We start from the raw sequence: 12,331 nt of genomic DNA, 5'->3' as shown, positions 1-12,331 counted from the left end.
TTAATAGATGAGCAGAGCTGTCATGGAGGAACAAAGGAGGAGAGGCAGAACCTTGAATTGAACCTGGTAGTTGATGAGCAGCCAATGAAATGAGAGGGATGTAATGTGCACACCCCATCTAGCTCCCAATAATGACTGAGCTGGAGTCTCTGGACTGACTTCAAGGGCAGACCCATGTATAGTGTGAACATAAGAGGCCAAGTCTTAACACATGAATTGTACTAAGTTGCATCATACAGTAACAGAATTCTAGTTACTTTAGAATTGGAAACTATAGCAGGAGGAATTGTTAGGACAACATGCTCTTTTTACTTCTGTACTGGTTCTTATCTCCTTTTTCCTTCTTCGCTGTCTACTATATTTTTGGATAATACAAAACAGATTTAATTCAAGACTGCAATTCTCCATATTAGCAGTTCTAAATAGCATATTTATTTCACAAATGCCTAGACTTCTTTCAGAAGTAATTAAAATATTTTAATGTACAAATTACCAACTTCGGGGAGAGAAAGGAGGAAATGGCTTGAGAAGCCCTTATTTTCCTCACAGATATATCCCCTATTGAAAGAACCAGGATGCAGTAGGCACCACTTGGCAGATTCATTGTCATTTGCCTCAGTACATAAGGCCAATTCTCCACCCAAACAATAGAGGCAAGCCCCTGAGATGCTGGCAGCACTTCTGGGGCCATCTGTGTAGGCAATGACAATGGGCATTTCTCCCATTGCCTCCCAAATGTTCATGGCTGCCAGCTGGGTCGAAGGCAGACCTCTGGGGGGCTGGTAGTGCACCTGAAGCTCAACTTCCTCCTTGTGTGTTTGGCCACGTACAACCGTCCTCTTTGTTGCACCCCATCCTGTTCTCTTTGGCTGAATGACAATATCTTCACAGGTAGATGCTTTTAACCTTGCTTCATTTTGGGCCTAAGAATCACCTAAATTGGTGTTTTTGAAAGCCAGCATTGTTAATGTTCTACTACTCTAATTTTATGCCCTTTCTAACATACAAAGAAAACAGCAAATGCAAAATAATTAGAGTACATACTTATTTCAACACAATCCAGATGTTATGGCCTGTAACAAAAAAATCCCACATGGATAGATGTATTACAAAATACCATCACATGCTTTTGAATAACTAATTTAATCCCTAATGCTGCCTATTTTGTTCCATAGAGCTCACTATTCAATATATTTCAAGACAAGCAATAACACCTTTGCTTGAAGAAGCTCATTATAAGCATCCAAGATGAAACAAAATTACATATGCCAAGTTAATTGAATAAAAGTTCAAAGTAACCTGGTAGCTAATGACTGGTTATGGAAACAATGCACATGCAGGCACACACACATATTTACAACCATACTCTCAATTTTTACCAATATTTATGCATAGAAATCCAAGTGTTTTATTTTATAAAATTATGGAAGTTTCAGCTCAGTTACCAATTTTTAATTTTAAAAGCCAGCCATATTGTTTATGAGACATCGACCAACTGGAGAAGCATGGCTATAACAAATAGCACAATTTAATGTAGGATAAAAACAAAGGAAGCTGAAAGTATGAAAGCTGAGATACTAGTTGAAGTATCTGCCAAATAAAGGCCCTGTTAATCCCCGAACCATGACAGAAATATCACTGCTGAGTGTTCTTCAACAAAGCAGGACTTGTTGCAAGACTCAGTGTGCCTACCACAAATCCTGCCCTATGACCCAACTGTAACGTGAGCTTTGTTAATTGAAGACTTGTTAAGAGCAAAATCCTTAAAAGTATTGAGAGGGATTCCATCTTGACTCCACCGAAAGGTGGAGGTACGTAATTTCAATGTCAAGGGATATTGGAATTAATCAGAATGCAAATTCTCATTGTATAATCATGCTATGACACTAAAAAGCTCAACAGTATTTAAAGAGAAAAAAGGCACAGCTAATAAAAGACATGGAAATCCTGTCCAGTACTGTATCTGCCAACTGTACTGGGACATAGAAAAAAACAGTAGGCCAGTGAGTGGCATTTTGTACACATATTTAGAATAAATGCATGGGATATTTATAGACCATAAAGACCTTAGTGAACCAAACTGGCTAAAACTGATCTCCACACATTACAGGTTTCAGAATATAATGCTGGCAAACAAAAACCCTCCAGAAGACTTATTTCATCTTATTGGTTAGACACGGTTTTGAAAACTGCAACCAAATATACAAGTGAGACGACAGGAATCTGACCTATATTTTAAGCTATGCAATTCAGAGGCACTGCTTAGGTCTTCTATTAATAGTATCAGCACTGAGCCATGTAATACAGTCACCTGGCATTTCCTTCTCAAAACACTTTCTCCTGCTTAATGACTGAACAAAATCACTTGTGAGTCCTCTGACCCACACGCCCCTTTCACTAGGTGAGCCCAGTGAGAAGTAGCAGCTATGTATATAGCCTTGCCTCTCCCAACAGCTGCATTTTCCTTGATACAACCACGGTGTCTGCATAAAATTAATGCAGGCAGCAAGCAGAAAACACATACTTTCCTCAATCCACTTCATTAATTTCTCATTTTTCGAACCCACTGAACTGTTAACTCTATGACAAGCTTTACTCCAAGATGAGAATTCACATGGCTGGAAGGAGACATGATGCAGCACTATTAGAAACTAGCCAGCTTTCAAATCTGGCAGGACACATTAGTCTGAATCATAAGTTCACTGAATTGTGTATAAGCCAGTGCCAGCCATAGCTGGACTTCTCAGTTAAGGTTTAATGGTAAAATTTTCATTCTTTGACAAACTGGAGAGCTTTCCACAGAGAGAATGCATTGAGAGTCTCTTGGAAAAAACAAGAGGACAACTCATTCAATTTTTTAAAAAAACCTACCGACATCAAATAAGAAGCAGCTTTTTAAAGAGAACAACGCCAACAATTCACCAAAATTATTCTTTTATATACAAGTTTTTTTTATTTTCATAAAGATAGAAATATAGAATGCAATACAAGTTATTAATACAAAGAACTGTAAAATATAAAATATAATCATCATTTGAAAATGTACGACCCCACATTAACTACACAATGATATAAACTTTTGCCCAAAACTGAGTCTAAGAGCCATCCACATTTCCACTACATTTTAAAAAAGGCCTATTTAGATATACAAAACTATTCTTAACAAGCAACATGTTTACCATGCCAGCATCCCCTCACCCAACAAACACAGTAGTAGAAATACATTAATTTACTTACTCTCCAAACCAGATGACCTTATAAAAAGAGAATCCAGTAATGGGTGTCAAATATGACATTCTAAGTGCCACCATTTGTATTATTTTTCAGCTGAAGCTTTAACCCTCATGGATATACCAAGTAATTGTGCCTTGTAGAAGTCATAGGCTAGGCTTCACTAAGATGCAGAAGCCTATTTCCATTTATTTCCATTGGGGTCAGACAAAGGGGGCTTTGATTCTCAAAAAGCTCATTCCCTCAAATGGTGATGATCTCTAAAGTGCTACTGGACTCAAATCAAGCTGTTCTACTGCAGACCAACACAGCTTTGTCCATTCATTGAATGCTATTCCTTATTATAGCTTCAGCTCTTGCACAATCACTATATTTCCCATTTTTATCTCCTCACCATTTTTTTCTCATGAAAAGTCAAACACCAATAATATAACTGCAATTGGGCATAGCCATGCACAGTATTTTCTATTGTATTCCATTTGAAACCATGTAGACCTTATACCATTTGTATTTAAACAAAATAAGAGTGGTTATGAGCCAAAAATACCCAATTTATTCAGAGTGAATAAATTATGCAAATTTAGTCACATGAAGGGGCAAAGTCCTAAACAAATGTCTGACCATTAGAAGTCTGGAAAGTTATATTACCTTATACAGAGACACACCATTGTCTTCTGACTGACTGTGGCTTTCCAAGGTTTCAGGCTGAATATTTCCCAGTTCTGTTTACTTAAGGTTCTTTTTCATTGGAGATGCCACAAACCGAATTGTGATATTCTGTATGCAAATATCATCCTTGAGCAACAGCCCTTTTTTGTCTCCGATCTTGGTGCTCTCAATGATACTGCTTAAGTACTCTATGATAAACATAACCATGTTCCAGAAAAATAAAAGCTGGGATTCTTCAGATGATGAACTATGCAAGCAGGATCAGCTTCTATGCTTGCATAACACTATGCCTGGATACACCTCACAAAACTAATTAGCGGCTTTAAAGACCAACAGTTCAATGGTCCTATATATGCCATTTTGTTTTTACTGATACCAGTTTATCGATTGTGAACAGTTAGATGGGACGCCATTAAAAGATTATCTGTACACATGACTTATTCCAGATTCTCATAGCAAGTCTCCACCAGAATTTAAAGTGATAACAGAAACCCCAAAATACATACAAAATTTTAATTGCTATGAAAAGTAAATATTGTAAAGGGGACCCTGAATATCAAAGCACAGCCACATCTTATCCTTATCCATGATTCCTCTATATATTTGTGAAACAGCAAGGGGGGTGGGACGTGTCCGGCTGTCCCCGTTGGAATAGGTCCAATCAGGGTGCAGCCAAAGCAAAGCTGGCTGCACCCTGATTTGCCCTGTCCCTGCAGCTCCCACCCTCCGTCCCTGGACTCTAGCCTCTTGGCTCTCAGACGTGCCTGGAGCCAGCAGCAGGTAAGGGGAGAGGGCTCTGGGCAAAGGGTTGTGGTGGACGGCTTGCTAATGAGGGCCTCTTGGCCTGTTAGGCTGGGCCTGCTAACGAGGGTCTCCCTGCTGACGGCCTGCTAAGGAGCTCTGACCCGGGCCTGCTAATGAGCTGGCCAGCCCCCACCTGCCCCACTTGATCCGGCTCCAAGCTGTGGCCCAAAACCTCCTTAAGCTGCCTGGCCGGGGGCCAGTGGAGGGGGCTCTTTCCAGGCCTGTTCTTAGGAACGGGCTTTGAAGCTAGTAGCAATATAAGAGGGTAAGGCAAAAACTATTAAACAAAAATATCAAAATGTAAAGCTATTGTTTCTCAACATATCCTCCAACTAGGTCTATAGACTTCTGAAGGCAATGTTTCCATTTCCCTAACACTTCTCTGAAGAATTCTGCACTCTTCAATTCACACCATCAAAATGGCAGTTTTGCCATCCTCAAGTGAATAAAACTGTTTTCCTTTTAAATGTTCTTTAGAACATTTGTTCTGGAGAACAAAAAGAAGTCTGAAGGTAGACATGAGCGGTTCAGCTTAGATAAGCTGAAAAGTACCCAAATCAGTGCCGATTCAGGTAATTTTTGGCTCATCCAAACTAAACTGTGCATTCCCAGCATTCAAACTGCCCGAATCAGGGAAGCCAAGTCACAATTCAAGATTCAACCATGATTCGGACCAATTAAATGCATCCCCCCCCCACCACCACCACCACTTTCTCAGGCAGCATCTGAGAAGGCAGGGGAAGAGTGTGCGCTTAACAGCTGATAATGGCAGACACTCTGTGGGCTCCCTTAAAATTCCTCCCCAGCTGGGAAAGGATCTAAGGGGAGCAGGCAGGATGCCTGTCATAATCAGCTGTTTGACAGGGGCTTGATTTCCCCCTTCTCAGGCAGTGTAGACAATACTGTCTGGGAAGGGGGAACAGAAGTATGTGCACAAAAAGCCCTGAAACTTTTGGATTCAGCCAAATCCAAAACAATTTTTGTGTGTGCACATGCCTATCTGAAGGGGGCAAAATCAGGGCTGCAGGGTGGATGGGGTAAGGTTTTGAAATGAAATTCTCACAGTGCAGCCCTTGCTACCCCCCTAAGAATGAGCAGATGTATTGTCATGATGGGAAAAAATTCCTCACCCCAACTTTCCTGGCCTTTTTCTTAACAATGCAGTTTTCACTGATCACAGTGACATGTTTAAACACATTTTGTTTGGAATGACCCTGTGCATGTATGAACTAGAACTCAAGCAGCAATACTTTTTGACTTACCCTTGTATTACTATCAGGGAACGTTCAGGGGCTTAAAAAAAAATCAAACATTTATCTACAGACTTGCCTATGTAAGAAAAAAAATCCTTCTTTCTGTGGGGAGAAAGAAAGGGTCTGGGCATATCCAGAGAGCCAGGCACAAAGGCAAAGAGCCAGGTATAGGCTGAGTGGCCTGAAAGAGCAATGAGGGTTCCTGTGCCTTCTGGAAATATAAGGAAGCAAATGGCCACAGCACTAAAAAAAAAAATCAGCTCAGAGAAAGAAAAGGTACCAATTGTTGCAAGCACATGGGAAGAGCATTGATAATTCCCATGCCTTTTTATAATGATACAGAGATTTAGCATTCGAAATTTGCTGACACAAGGGGAAAACTTCCTTATTTACAGGCAGGGAAAACTACATGAACTTTCACAGGGTAGATTTTTAGTGTTCTTGCTCTTGGAATAGATTTTATTCAGAGGAACCTCAAGGACACCTGGATGCCATTAGCACATATCTGTTCTTGGTATTTCCAAATACCTATCCTGACAGTGAACATTAAAAAATCTGAACCTCATTTGGCAGTATTTGAGTCACTGAAGGAAGGTCTGCTCTGTTCTGCAATCTTTAAATTCACAAATCTGTCCTGCCCATTGTACATGTCATGCCTCAAAGGTTGCTGTGGGATTTTCACTAGAACAATTAGAATGTCTTGGAACACCTAGAACAGGAGCTTTGGGTGGCCAAATGAGAAAGAAAACAATTATTCAGCAAAAGAACTAGAAATGTATATCTGTAGTGGAAGCTCTCAAAGCTTATAAATCATATTTACTGGGTACGGAATTCAGTTTATAAGACTGCTGTGCTCTGTATTACTACCTACAAAGGACAATCCAGAATGCATCTGTGGAGATGGATTCATAAGCTGTCTGAATAATTGGGAACTCATCAGAATATGGTTGCAGACGCTCTAGTCTAAGCCACATGGGACTAGATAAAATAGATGTCACCTGGTCCTGAAACAACTCTAGTGCAAGGACCTTGAAGTGTTGTATATTAACAGATATATCAAAAGAAATCTAGGAAATGTGGTCTATATCAGGAAAAAAACATTTATCCTGTTTCAATGTTGCTTGTTTATGAGGGTTTCAAGGTTGCTGTGTGACCTTTAGAGAATAGTAACAGAATGCCTACAGTACATGATAATGAAACAGCAGGTCACTTGGGATATGAAAAGATACTTCTTTGGGTATCAGAATTTTAAAAAAATGGTGTGGCAAAGAATGTTACAGAATGGGTGTAGTCTTGTCTTTTTTGCCAATAAAAGAAAAAGAACCCAATCAGTGGACATACCAGCACCTGCAGAAACATGGGAATACTTTCCAGATGAAAGGCAGACTACCAGAAATCCCAATAGGACATCAGTACTTGAGGCTAGTACATGATACTTTTTCAAAGTATATAGTGGCACAATCGCTGAAAAATAAAATAGCTCAGACTGTGACAGAGACACTCATGAAGCATATCACATGGCAGTTTGGCCCATCAAACTGAATTTGCAGTGATCAAGGGGAAAGTAATTTGGAAAAACTTTGTTAAACTTTGTTCCTTAACAAGGGTGCTAGAGTTCCTAACAGTTTTTCCACAGGAAAGAAGAGCCAGCAGAGTTCTTTTAGGCACTGAAAAGGCTATGGGACTCATGTAGACAACCCTCACCCCTGACGAATTAAGGCTAAAGTGAGAAGGGAAACGGGAGAGATAAAATAGAAAACGTGGTATTTAATCAGCTTTTATCTCATATATATCAGTTGCAACAATTCCTAGGACTTGGCCTTTGTGGTACATACCTTAAGTAATCTCTTGTTTGGACTACTGTGCTGCACTCTCCATGGCTCTGCCCTGAAGGTTGTTCTCAAACCACACTTGCTTCTGAATGTGGAAGCCATATCTGTTTTTGGTATCTGCTGCAGAGAACAGTTCTCTGATTGCCAATATGCTTTCAGATCAAATTATAAGTGCTAGTAAGTATCTCAAAACCCTTAAAAGAACCAGTATTTGATGAACTGACTTTTCCCATGTATTACTTACAGTAAGATTTGCTGGAAGCTAGAAGGTAGAACTGCAATAGGATCCCAACACAGAAAATAAATGCCTTCCAATCTCGTTTCAGGCCTGGTTATGGGTCTGAAACAGTCTTGATCACCCTGGTGGAAGACTTACAGTGCAACAGTGCAACTCTGTTGATTCTCTTGGACCTCTCAGCAGCTGTCAATACCAGCAATCATGGTATCCTTCTGGACTGCCTATTTGGACTGGGACTGAGTGAAAGGGTTCAGAAGGTGATGTTGGGGTACTTCTGCTAAGACCCCTGCCCTTTGGCCTAACGGTTCCACAAGGCTCCATTTTGTCCTCTATGCTCTTGAATCTACATGAAAATGTATATTTTGGCTATGTTGTCAATAACCTAGCTCAGCTCTATCTTGTACCTCCAGCTGATACCAAGGATGGCTGTAGTAGCCTTGAACCAGTGCCTGGAGAGTTTTTGGAATGGATGCAGGCTAATAAACTGAAGCTTAATCCTGACAAGATGGAAGTACTGCTGATGGGCAGAAGGTCTGGATGAGGTTGCACTCCCCTTGAAGGAATGGCTCCATAGTCCGGGAATGCCTGCAGAGCCAGGCCTACTGCTTGATAAGCAAGTAGCAGGTGTGTCCAGGAGTGCCTTCTACCAAATTTGACTTGTTAGCCAGCTGGACAGAAAAGTTTGTTCACTGTGGTACTTGCCCTGCTTACATCTAGCAACATGGGTCTGCCCTTGATAAATGTTCAGAAACTTCAACTGGTATTGAATACTACAGCCAGAATGTTGATTGTAATGAGTCATAGAGACCATTATCGCTCTAGCCTTAAGCCCATCTATACTGGCTTCCAATTGTTTCTGGGCACAATTCAAGGGGCTGGTCTTGACCTTCTAAATCCAGACTTGCCTTGCTCTGGGTTCCCCCACCTTCTGAGATTATGCTATGGCAAAAGCTCTGGAACTTTATCCCCATGGAGATTCATCTGTTCTTTTTATTGTCTTCCTTTCATCCAGTGGGTGATGACTTTGTTTTATTTGGCAGTTCCTCAATTATCCCTCTTTCCTAACTAACGTTTTATTTATTTTCACATTCTTATGCCACCCTTCCCCAAGAGCTCAGGGCAGCTCACAACATATCCATAAAATATTTAAATATTAAAAAATTCCAAATTAAAAATTTAAAACCAAGGTGCTCACTGCCTTCTCTCCAATGGGAGGAGGGGAAATAAAGTGTCATGATGTTTTGCTGGATGGGATACAGATGTTGTTGCTTATGTAGGGAAGCCAGTTGGTTGGTGTTATTCTGTGAACCTCAACCATAGGCCTGGTGGAACAGCTGCTTTCCAGGCCCTGTTTTGCATATATTTTGTATAAATTTTATTTAATACAGCTTTTAGCCATAACACAGTCCTCATAGATTACCAACAGCATAAAAAAACATTTTAAAAGTATAAAAACAGTGTAAATATGTTGGATTTAGTTTTAAATAATGGAATTCCATTTTTGGCCACTAATTATTTTTGGACATGTTGTGTATACAAAGGCACAAAATTTAGCAACCTGCATGAAAGTAGATTGCTACAGGAAGGTATATTTTGTTTGTAAAATTTTAACTACTTTAATGTATATTTTAGCTCTGTTTTTTCAACTTGTAAAAGCTGTTTTAATTAGGTATGTTTGGGATAGGAGTTTGTCTAATGGTTTTATAATGTATTTTATCATGTATGTTTTAAATTGTTAGCTGTCTTGGCAGTCCTCAAAAGGGCAGAAAGATGGAATATAATTTTTGTAAATAATAATTATCTATACTTGCATAATTTGAAACTCACTTCTTTGAGGGTTATGCAAGCCATAAATCTTTTAAATTAAATATAATCTATAGTTTAAAGAATTAGGCTAAGAATAACCAACCATCATCATTCTAAACAGCAACATACTAGACCACTTTGCTCAGAAGAGCAGATCCCTTACTCCATCTCCAAACATGGGTTTTGTAATTTTTTTACCTTTACCCACTGCAACCATGTTCCTAAATATGTATATTATAAACAAAACCACTGCTGTTTCATAGTGACATTTCTAAAGCTAAAATATTTCCATCTTCCCATGCACAGGAAAAAAATCTCTATGTGCACATCCTATTCGTACACAATTTGCTTGTCTTCCTCCCCCCCTACTGTCTGCTGGCAAACCAGCTTCTGCATATGTAGATATGGTGTTGTTCTGACACTCGAAAACAAGCAAATGTATGTAGGATATGCTTATAAAGGGCTACTAGCTATAATAGCTAATGGAACAGCCATGTTCAGGGATAATGTACCTCTGAAAACCCACTTCTGAGACAATCAAAGTAGCACAGCTGTTCCCTCATGCTCTGGGGCATCTAACTGGTCACTGCTGGAAACCAACTGCTGGGCTAGAGTAGACAGTATAATCCATCAAGATTCTTTTTAAATTTTCCTTATTGCTTATGCTATAAAGCAAAGCCCAAGCACACAAATAAAAGCAGCTGCAGAAGTTCAAATTAAAAGAGGCAAGATTAAAGCAGACATCTAACTCTCAAAGCAGCCATAATTCAAATGGCGTTACTTGAAAATATTCATCCCACAGGAAATTCCACTCTTGAGATTTGTTGTCATCCAAAATGAAAAAGGAGAAGCAAACAAGAATTTTCCATTAAAAGGAAGCTATGAATGTTTTTATTCAACGGACTGAAAACTGAATCAGAAAAAATATATCAGATGAATCAAACAAATGCCTCAAAAATCCAATTTATGTATACCAGAGAGAATTCTCAGGATGCTACCCTTCAACTACATAATTTACATTGAGCTAAGAATGTGAGTTTTCTTGGCATGTATGTACTGCTGACCTTGCTTGGTGAGCAACACAAAAGTATTCAGAAGAGCCCTTACAAACACAATTTGAGCCTTGTGGTGGTTGGGGTGGGGAGAGCTGCTTGGGGGGGGGGGTGCCTTGGAACAGGGAACCAGTAAATAGGGAAAATGATAAGAGCCTCTCTTCTTCTTTTCTTAAAAAGAAAATTTTTTAAGGAATTGGAAAACGGTAGCATGTATTAGCAGAAGTGCTTAAATTGGCAAGGGGGTGTGGTGGAAGGGTCCTGCCCAGTGCCTTTCATGAACTACTGCAATTAGACAGAGCCAAGCAGGGAAATGCAAAGAACCTGCAACAAATATTTTCTACAAAATAAATAATTAAAATAGAAAGTAACATAACAAATTGCTATTGACTTTTATCTGTCTTCCAAAGACTTTTCATGTTAGTTCTTTTATGCAACGCTCCAAAGAAACTGAAAACCATGCATAGAAGATGTTAACTAAAGACATAGGGAATGAAGTCCCAAAGACAAGTCAACTAGACATGATAAATTCTGTCCCAGCAATTCTGAAACTCATTTGAATATTTCCATGAATTCATGGCCCCAGGAGCTACACAGGAGCGGACAACTTTGGAGGCCTAAAGTCCAAACCTGTCTTCTTTTGCTTTATACTGAAGCAACCTAACTCAGTAATACATCATTGGAACAACTTCATGCATTTAATTATATCTTCATACTGATTGTCTCAAAACCTGAAGCCTATTGGGAAACAATCATAATCACCCCAAGACTATGTCTCACAAACCAACTAGACAAAATTCAGGCTTGCGATAATTAATTGAGGTTGTTATCCTTCCCCCTCTTCCATGCTAGTGTCTGTGAAAGAAGAATGACACCAGAGAAGAGCTACATAACTGGCCTACCCACCAGAATCCTGCACACTATCAGAAATGTACACAAGGAAGCTTTAACTATGCTACTGTATAAAAATATGAACTACCTAGAAGAGCAAATGAGCACAGAGAGGTGTCAGGACCTAAAATTCAAGGAAGCTCATTGTTTGGGCATCAATCAAGAAACAATGACAGACACCTTTTATCTTTGTTGACAGTATTACACTAGAACTTATGACTACCTTGCAGTATATCAAATATGGAATAGCTGTGTATAAATATAGATGATACATCATGCTCACAAAAAGAATAAAACAGGTAATATATGATGAAATCACATGACTACTACTTATTTTTGAATATTATATACACACACTCTTTATGTTTGTCACCTAGTAGAGACTGAAAGGGTGAAAAATAGCAAAACTTTTAAAAATATAAATAAATAAATGTATGTCCCCTTGATGTAATGGGAAGTTCTACTATTGACTTCACAAGGCATTGGGGGGAAGTCCTACAAATGCAGAAGAAACAGTTTTACCATAGCATGCAGCTGTCAGCCAAAGACTTGATT

The 12,331-nt window shown here is 39.3% G+C and overlaps 1 protein-coding gene across 1 annotated transcript in view; it reads right to left on the bottom strand.

Annotated features, from left to right (window-relative positions):
- SYDE2 (synapse defective Rho GTPase homolog 2) overlaps positions 1-12,331 on the bottom strand; it is a 56,994-nt gene that overhangs the window by 15,527 nt on the left and 29,136 nt on the right. The window lies entirely within an intron of this gene.

The sequence above is a fragment of the Paroedura picta genome, chromosome 4, assembly GCF_049243985.1.
Source record: "Paroedura picta isolate Pp20150507F chromosome 4, Ppicta_v3.0, whole genome shotgun sequence".
Taxonomy (NCBI): Eukaryota; Metazoa; Chordata; class Lepidosauria; order Squamata; family Gekkonidae; genus Paroedura; species Paroedura picta.
This window is presented reverse-complemented; position numbering and strand designations above follow the sequence as displayed.